This window comes from Callospermophilus lateralis, chromosome 12 (genome assembly GCF_048772815.1).
Source record: "Callospermophilus lateralis isolate mCalLat2 chromosome 12, mCalLat2.hap1, whole genome shotgun sequence".
NCBI classification, from domain to species: domain Eukaryota; kingdom Metazoa; phylum Chordata; class Mammalia; order Rodentia; family Sciuridae; genus Callospermophilus; species Callospermophilus lateralis.
In genome coordinates this window covers 28,751,799-28,761,233 of record NC_135316.1, presented here as the reverse complement: position 1 = coordinate 28,761,233, position 9,435 = coordinate 28,751,799, and the positions used below count along the sequence as shown (strand labels likewise).

Genomic DNA, 9,435 nt, shown 5'->3' with positions numbered 1-9,435 from the left:
TCATTTTCATGTGGTGCTGAGGATAAATCCAGCACCTTGAATGTGCTAGGAGAGTGCTCTACGGCTAAGCCAAAACCCCAGCCAGTAATTTTTTTTTTTTTTTTTTTGGTAACTTTTAAAAAAAATTAATTTTATTCTTTACAAAAGTGGAGCACAACTTTTTATTTCTCTGGTTGTACAAGATGTAGAGTCACATCATTCATGGAATCATTCCCATACATAGGGTAATAATGCTGTCTCATTCCACCATCTTTTCCACCCCCAAACCCTTCCCCACCCATCGTCTCCTTCAATCCAAGTTCTTCCATTCTTCTCTTGCCCCTCCTCCATCATGAATCAGTGTCCACTTAGAGAAAACATTTGGCCTTTGTTTTTTGGGATTGGCTTATTTCTCTTAGCATGATATTCTCCAGCTCCATCTATTTACCTGCAAATGCCATAATTTCATTCTTCTTTAAGGCTAATATCCCATTGTATATATATACCACAGTTTCTTTATTTATTCATTTATTGAAGGGCATCTAGGTTGGTTCCACAGTTTATCTAATGTGATTTGAGCTGCAATAAACATTGAAGTGGCTGCATCAGAGCAGTATTTCAGGTTACTTCTTGAAATAAAAATTAAGGGAAGAAAATCAAGTTCCCAAATTCTCATTTAAAGAAGTAACCTGAAATAACCTGATATTAATAATTTTTTTTCTATTATTTCCTCTTCTCTGCCCTGTTTTACTAGGAAAGTAATTTTGGAATGATCAATCCACATTTTGGTCAGGGGGGCAGGTACTGAGGATTGAACTCAGGCGGCACTCAACCACTAAGCTACATCTCCAGCTCTATTTTGCATTTTATTTAAAGAAGGGGTCTCACTGAGTTGCTTAGCTCTTCACTTTTTCTGGAGCTGGCTTTGACTCAGGATCGCCTGTCTCAAATTTCAGAGCGACTGGGATTACAGATGTACACTACTGCCTAACCTTTCTCTTTCTATGAAGCAAAGTTTTTGCTCAGATCATCAGAAAACTTATTGTGTTTATGGAATGAAATGTTCCCAGGTTCTAAAATCTAAAAATAAAACCTATTAACATGGTTAAACATTTTTTTTCCTTTGACGAGCCAATAAACTTTTTTTTTAATACACATAGGAGAAAATAGTATAAGACATTCTTTTTGAGATTGTAGTTTAAAAACTAAAGAACCATAGTCTAATCCTCCAAAAAGAAAAGATGGTCAAGAATGATATTATTGGTGAGTAATTGGAAAAAGTCTACATCCCTGGGTACTGGTCATCTATCTCTTTCTGGCTGTCTATTAAAATCATCATCATGCTGGACATGATGGCCCATGCTTGTGATACCATTGAGCCAGCTTCAGCCACTTAGAGAGGCACTTAGCAACTCAGCGAGATCTTATCTCTAAATAAAATACAAAACACTAGTTGAGGATGTGACCAAGTGGTCAAGCACTCCTGGGTTCAATCCCTGGTACCAAAAAACAAACAAACAAACAAACAAACAAACAAACAACAGCACCATCAATCCAACAATCCACTGATTATTAAAGAAACAACCAGGTATTTAATAACATTCAGCTTCTGTTTAACCCCATGCTGTCTCTTTGTGATAGACGCATAAAATTTCATAAATTGTTACTATCCTTATTCTTATTCATGGGAAGATTGTGTTAGTACACATGACATAATTAGATGATCATGTGTAAGTGTTATGCTCGAATTCGGGACCCCCAAAAGACCACCAGAGACCCAAGATGGATGTAAGCAGCAAAGAGGTGGTTATTGCGAGCTAGCTCGGTCCTCCGCACATACACACAGCAACTGGTGACACTGAGAGGCCCCGAGCCCAGGGTTTGCAGCAGTTTTATACATTCTTTGGAGAAGGCAGGGACTTCACATACATCATAGCATCTCTTAGCAAATCATCAGACACCATGGGAAAATCAAATAACAACTCTAAAACATGATTAGCACATTCACTGGCAGGAACAAGTTGGGTAGGGGTGATTGGTCAATACAAAAGGGGTATTCGTTTGAACTGATTGGTTTGAGCCAAGAGGGGTGTACGTGCTGAACTACATGGTTTCCCAACATGTTATCAACCACCATAAACTACTGGGAGGGTTATCTGGCATCCCAGGTATTTCCCTGTCTCATGCTGACTGGTGGCTGCTAGGGGGCTGCTATGGATCCCCACCTAGCCTGACTGAGTCAGGGATACCTGGCACAGCAGATCTCTCCTGTTATTTGTAGATAAACAACTTAGCAGGGTGGGAATGTGCTTAGGAGTGCTCTGTGGGTTTTTCCAAGGACAAAGGCCATGTCCCTTCCTTGGACAGGCTTTGCTCTGAGATAGAGGCTGGTTTTTCATAAGTGGTATAGCATTTAACGTCTCTAACCCCAAAAGGCTATTGAGCAAGGTAAATAAAAGGATTTTGACATAAAGTAGATATTAAGGTACTGCATGCTGAGGTTGTTACTAGAGTCCTAGGCCAGAGGACCCTAGGGATCCCACCAAATCAGGTCTGGCCACAACTAAATGGGGAAAGTAAAAGTGCAACACAGGAAAAGAATTTTAATCAATGTAGCTGTATTGGGAAGGCAAAGCAAAATCAAGCCTCTTAGTATTGTCTCTGTGGATACTGACATGAGCTTAAGGTCGAAATGAAGGAAGAGTTGGAGCAGGGGAAGAAAGGTATGCAAGATTGCCCAATCTTGGTCACACTTATCTGATTGATCATTATCTGGGATTGGATTCTGCCTGGTGGTTCCAAAGAACTCCTGTTCACTCCAGGAAGCAATCTCCATTTGCTTTGCGGGACATTTATCCATCAGACCTGTGATCCTGGAAGGGGACAATTCAGTTTCCATGAAATGATTGCTTCTGGTTGGGAAGGCTCTTATCATGGGGTGATTTGCTGTTCCTAGAAAGTCTGGGGCAATGATTAGGGACTTTTAGGTGTCACTCCAGTGGTCTGTAACAGGACATTGTAAAAGTTGGCAGCTGAATATCACTACAAGGCTTGAAAATATCTTAGTCTTGGAAGGGGATGAGATAGGTTAGGAAAATTTAAGCTAATAGCCCTTGTATTACACTTCTTGAGCAATTAACATGCCTACCTGCACAGCAGAGCAGAGCAGCAATCTTATGCAAAATAAGGTAATAGAGGAGACAGATACAAAATGAAGCCAGGGATGCCAAGCTCTATCCTATTTTTAGTTAGCTGTTGGACAGCTGAAGGCGCAAGTAGATGGTCAGTGTTTGTAGTAAGAGCAACTTCTAATTTTCTGTGATGAGAGTGCCTTTATAGCTCCATACTGATTCCCATTCACCCGAGTAACTCCTACCCACATCATTTTAATGAATAAGTATAAAAGGAAGACTGTAAACTACTATGTAGGACAAACATTAACAAGGCATTATCAAACTCTCTGAACCTAGACTTGATCTGGTATATTGAAAGAGACAAGGATAGGAGGGGCTCAATTAAATAAAAATGGTTATGCTTGGGAAGAAATAGCAAGAACAATTGGTTGAATAGGAAATACTGGGATGATGAATAGTCTTTAATAACAGGTAGAGACTTGGATGTGATAACCAGAAATAGTACTGTCTCCTGGGACCATGAAGAAGAAAATCTTCTACCTTTATCTAAAAGATAAGTTTAGTGTTTGGATTCAAACTGTGAATCAAACTGACAAAATACAGATTAACAAGAGAAAAGACAATGTTTGTTCACTGATGTATATGGGAGTTCACAGAATATGTGACTCTAAGAGATGGTCAGAGAGTGGGGATTGTATACTATCTTATGCTTACAGGGCTGGGGCCTTCTGGGAAAAGGAGGCAGTGCAAAGCCCCTGCCTCTCAAACCCCAATTCCTGTGATCAAGTTAGAAAGATTTCAGACAAGTCACTTGGAGTTACAGGAATGAGGGTTTTTTTTTTTTTTTTTTTTTTTGTGGAAAAGCAAGCTTTATTTCAAAGTAACCCAAGAAGAGAAGAGGGGTCAGGGGGAACACATTTACAAACTGGATGGGATCACACAGATACTATATCCATTACTATATCCATTTGGCAAAGGCTCAGTCAGAAGTCTCAGCAATTCCTGCTGATCCTCCAACACCTACTCAGTTTTCTCTACAGGCTGAAACTGAAGAGTAGTTTTGAAGATGCCCATGATGTCTTTGTTATCCAAACACACTCCCATTTCAGGAAAGAGGACACCTGGGGTCTGCTTTCTGGGGGATCTGATTAATTATTAAAATAAATATTTACATCGAGAATATAGTTAAACTAGTAGCTTTCTTCACATTTTCACATTTTAAAAAGACCCAGGGGTTTCATGTTTTAAGCAGTTGAGTTGGTAAAGATCCTGTCTCGATTTTGCAGGAGATGGATTACATTCAATTACTCCTTACAACTGAAAGATCATTCCATTGCTTTTGAAGTACTGGATGGGCTGGCATCTGCGATGGTAGCTAAATAAATGAGATTTCTATGTATCACAAGCTGGTACTGGACACACTCGTTCGCTTGACCCTTGTTCTGATACTCCACGATACAGCGGATCAGCTGGTCATTCTCCTCCAGGAGCTGCTGGATAGTCTCTTGATTGACTTCCGCCTTGCCCCTCATCCAGTCAGGTACCAAGGCCACCAACATCGCTGGGGGCCCTGGTCGGCACCCCACCTCGGAAAAAGACGCCCACCGTGCAGCCAGACAGACGCTATCTCTGTGCGGAAGTGCCAGGAATGAGTTTATTAGAAGGGAGAAGAAAGGAGAAAGGGAACACTTTCAAGGGAGGGAGTGGTCCTCTCAAAAAGAAGGACAGTCCACTTCTTTTGCCCTCCATTTTTATTTGAGGGTCCCAGGAAAGTTTCAAGACAGTCCCTCCCAGGTCCACTTCTTTTATTCCCCATATTTTTTATTGGTGTATTATAGTTGTACAAATAATAGAATTTGTTGTTACACATTGACACATGCAAACAATGTAACTATGACTTGGCTAACATCACCTCCCAGGATGTCCCCTTTCCTTCGCTTCTTCTCTCACCGGATCCCTTTTCTCTGCTGATCTCCCTTTGATTTCCATGAGACACCCCTCACCTTTCTTTCTTTTTTAGCTTCCACATATGAGAGAAAACATAAACACCCTTGACCTTCTGAATTTGGTTTATTTTGCTTAATATAATGCTCTCATATTGCATCTCTTTTCTTGCAAAAGACACAATTTCATTTTTATTTATGAATGAATAAAACTCCATTATATACATATGCCGCACTTTCTTTATCCATTATCTGTTGATGGACACCTAGGCTGGTTCCATAGTTTGGTTATTCTGAATGGTACTGCTGTAAACATGGGTATGCATGTATCACTATAGTATTACTTTAATTCTTCAGTATAAATACCAAACAGTGGTATAGCTGGGTCATGTAGTTGTTCCATTGTTAGTCTTTTGAGGAACCTCCATACTGATTTCCATAGTGGTTGTACTAATTTACAATCCCACTAACAGTGTAAAAATGTTCCTTATTCTCCACATTCTTTCCAGCATTTATTATTGTTTATATGCTTGATGGCTGCCATTCTGACTGTTCTGGGATGAAATCTCAGTCTAGTTTTCCTTTGCATTTCCCTAATTGTTAATGATGGTGAACTTTTTTTTTCATGCTTCTTTGAGAAGCATCTGTTTAACTTATTTGCCCATTTATTACTTGATAATTTTGGTGCTTCATTTCATATATATATATTCATTCTTGATGTTAATCCTCTGTCAAAGACTAAAGATTTTTCTGCCAATCTGTTGGTTCTCTCTTTACATTCTTACTTATTTCTTTTTCTATGCAGAAGCTTAGTTGATGCCATCCCATTTATTAATTTGGCATTATTTTCTGAGTTTTAGGGATCCTATTGAGAAACTTGTTGCCCGTGCCTATATGATAGAGTGTTGACCTTATGATTTCTTTTTGAAATTGCAGAGTTTCTGATGTAATTTCTAGGTCTTTGATCTATTTTGAGTTGATTTTTATGCAGGGTGAGAAATAAAGGTCTAGTTTCATTATTCTACATATGGATACCCAGTTGTCCCAGCACTATTTGCTAAAAAGGCTGTTTTTCTCCAATGTATGTCTTTGGCATTTTTGTCAAGAATCAGATGTCTTTATCTGTGTGTCTTCTATTCTGTACTTTTGGTCTATGTGTCTGTTATTATTATACAGTATTATATCATGCAGATTTTGTTATAATAGCTCTGCAGTATTATTTGAAGTCAGGTATTTTGATGCCTCTAGCATCGCTTTTTTTTTTTTGCCTTAAAATTGTTTTGTCTGTTCTGGGTCTTCTTCTCTTCCAAATGAGTTTTAGGACTGTTTTTTATCTAGTTCAGTGAAGAATGTCATTGGTATTTTGATAGGGATTGCATTGAATCTGCATATTGCTTTTGGTTGTATGGCCATTTTGTAAATACTAATTCTGCCTATACAAGACCTTTCCATTTTCAAAGGTCTTCAATTTCTTTCTTCACTGTTCCATATTTTTCATTGTAGAGGTCTTTTACCTTCTTGGTTAGATTAATTCCTAGGTATTTTATTTTACTTCTTTTTTTTGTTTGAGGTTATTATGAATGGGAGAATTTCACTCATTTCTTTTTAGCAGATTCATTGTTGGTAAACAGGTAAGATACTGATAGTTGTATGTTGATTTTGTAATCTGCTACTTTGCTGAATTTGTTTAATGACTCTAACGGTCTTTTGGTGGAACTTTTTGGATCTTCTAGGATCTTATCATCTGTAAATAGTGATAATTTTCCTTCTTTCTTTCATATTTTTGTACCATTTATTTCCTTGTCTTGTTTAATTGCTTTGGCTGTAATGTATAGTGCTATATTACACAGGAATGGTGGGAATAGACTTCCTTGTCTTTTCCCAGATTTTAAAGAAAATATTTTAAGTTTTTCACCATTTACTATTGAGTTTGACATCAGATTCTTTATGTATATCCTTTATGGTTTTGGGGTAGTTTCCTTCTATCTTTTGTTTCTTCAGGGCTTTTATCATGAATAGGTGCTGAATTTTATCAAAGGCTTTCTCTGTATCTCTTAAGATTTTCTCTGCATTTTTACGTGAGTTTTGTCCTTAATTCTAATAATGTGATGGATTACATTTATTGATTAGCATATGTTAAACCATTCTTGCATCCCAGATTCACCTTTTGACTTTTGACTGAAATAGAATGCCATTAGACATTTTGAGACCTCACTGCATTGACTGTAGGTCACTTTGGCTCATGCTGACCAGTTCTACTGGAACCTATTCTTACAGATTTTATGGATAGGGGGAATTATTCTTATCTCCCTGAGTTCTGGGTTCTGGTCTGTGTAAAGATCACAAAAGTCTCCCCCTTCAAGGTAACTTTTGCTATTCTTATAGGCCTTTCAGGGCCTGCATTTCTCCTGCAGATGACAAGTAGTTTACTGAACAATAAGATATATCCTGCAGAATTAAGACAGACAGGGCTTAAGATAAAATTATTTTTACAAGTGAAACCATGTGGGGCTCAACACAGTGGGCCAATTTTATACAATTATTCCTGTCATGTTCCCACCACTCATGTCTGTCTATATGTTATCATTATTAAAGAGAGGTGGAGAAATCACACATGGTAAAACAAATGACTTTTAAGAGATAAATGTACCCTTAATAGAAGAGAAGAGAGATTTGATAGTATTGTGACAATGTCCATTTAATTGATTTCTTATCCTGCTGTCAGTCTCTCCTCCATGGTGCTAGGGGATAATCTCCCTTATTGTTTATGACCATTGAATTAATTAGCTTTGCTTTTAGGCAGATTTAGGTGGGGGCTATTGGGAGAACAAAACCTCATCTTGAATCTTTTGATTTTCAGATGTATTCAGCTCAAAATAATCCTATGCCAGAGCATTCTGGATTTCTTCAGAAAGCAGATATACAGTCAACAATGACATCCTCCAATTATCAATGTTCAGGATGGGTTGGGTGTGTGGTTTTCCTAGAAGCCACCCTAGAGGGAGGATTGCAGTTGTCCAGATGTATGATTGACACAGTTAAAAAAATGTTGAATGATATGAAGGAAAATGTACAAAAGATAGAAAATTGATTTTCCATCTGAGGAAAACAAGTCCAGGTTATACTGTAAAATAACAACCTATTACATCTACAGTTCATCAAAGAGATATGGTACAATGTAAAGAGTAATGTGACATTCCACTCTGTTGTTTCAAATTGCTTTAAATTCATAAGTCTTCATCAGTGCTTCAAAATTATAAAGGATGCAATGAAGCTTTACCCAATGGCACCTCAAACAGCCCCCACCAAAGAAAGGAAGAAATGACTCAAGTGACTCCCACATCCCATGTAGAGTTTTCCTTCATAATTCACAAAGGATTGGTTCTAGGACACCTGGGGATGCCTCAGTCCATGTTTGCTCAAGCCCCTTGTAAAAAAAAAAAAAAAAAAAAATCCGTGATACCTATGCACATCTTCCTGAATACTTTGTCTTTGGGTGATTTATAATTTAAAAGCCATGTAAATATTTGTTATACTGTATTGTTTAGGAATGATAACAAAGGAAAATATGTGTTATGTGTATCTGTTCAGTATAGATCCATTTGAAAAATATTTTCAGTCTGTAGTTGATTAAATCCATAGATGTAGGACCTGTGTGTACAGAAGTGGCTAAACCCTTTGATCCTAATACTGCTTCTGCTGCTCAGCAGTACATTCTGCTCCTCATGTAGTGCCTGGCTGAACTGCCTACACTATGACCAACACAATTTTGATCTCTCATCTGGAAATTCTGTATTCTCAATTATGTCTCCATATTCATCTATACAGAGGCTGGGGCTCTCTACAACACCCAACCAGTGTGTCCATAGGTGCTTCTTCCTATATGGGGGAAGATTTATTCTAGTTTCCTCCAGGTGATAAAATTGTCATCTGCCAGAAAAAAAAGTGTTTATATTGTTAGGTGATTTAGTCAGTCATGAGCAGGTGGATATTTTAGACATTTTAAAGGGCAATAATTTATAGGGAGGAAATTTGACATATGCATCAAAGAGAGTCTATAGGTCATAGGACTTAGGATAATAGAGAACTTTATCAAAACAGATTAGGAACAAAAGAAACCTTTACTAGGAAACTCTAATACCAGCCTGGGAAGGAAGGAAGCTAAGCCATACACTCTCTGCTCCAGAAATATTCAAAGTCAAATTGGTAGGAAAGCTTCATTGTTTTAACAGTTCCATCCATCTTCAAAATCTTTGGGAAGAAGGGAGCTTTTAGAAGTGGAACAGGATGCAGTAGGACAAAAGACAAAAAATCATAGGTTTCAAACAAATTCTCACTGTCAGGAATTTCACAGATATTAACTCTTTCTGAGGGATGGG

The 9,435-nt window shown here is 37.9% G+C and overlaps 1 pseudogene; it reads right to left on the bottom strand.

Moving 5' to 3' along the window:
• Window positions 1-4,429: 4,429 nt before the first annotated feature.
• On the bottom strand, window positions 4,430-4,706 carry LOC143411759 (SS18-like protein 2 pseudogene; annotated as a pseudogene).
• Window positions 4,707-9,435: the final 4,729 nt, after the last annotated feature.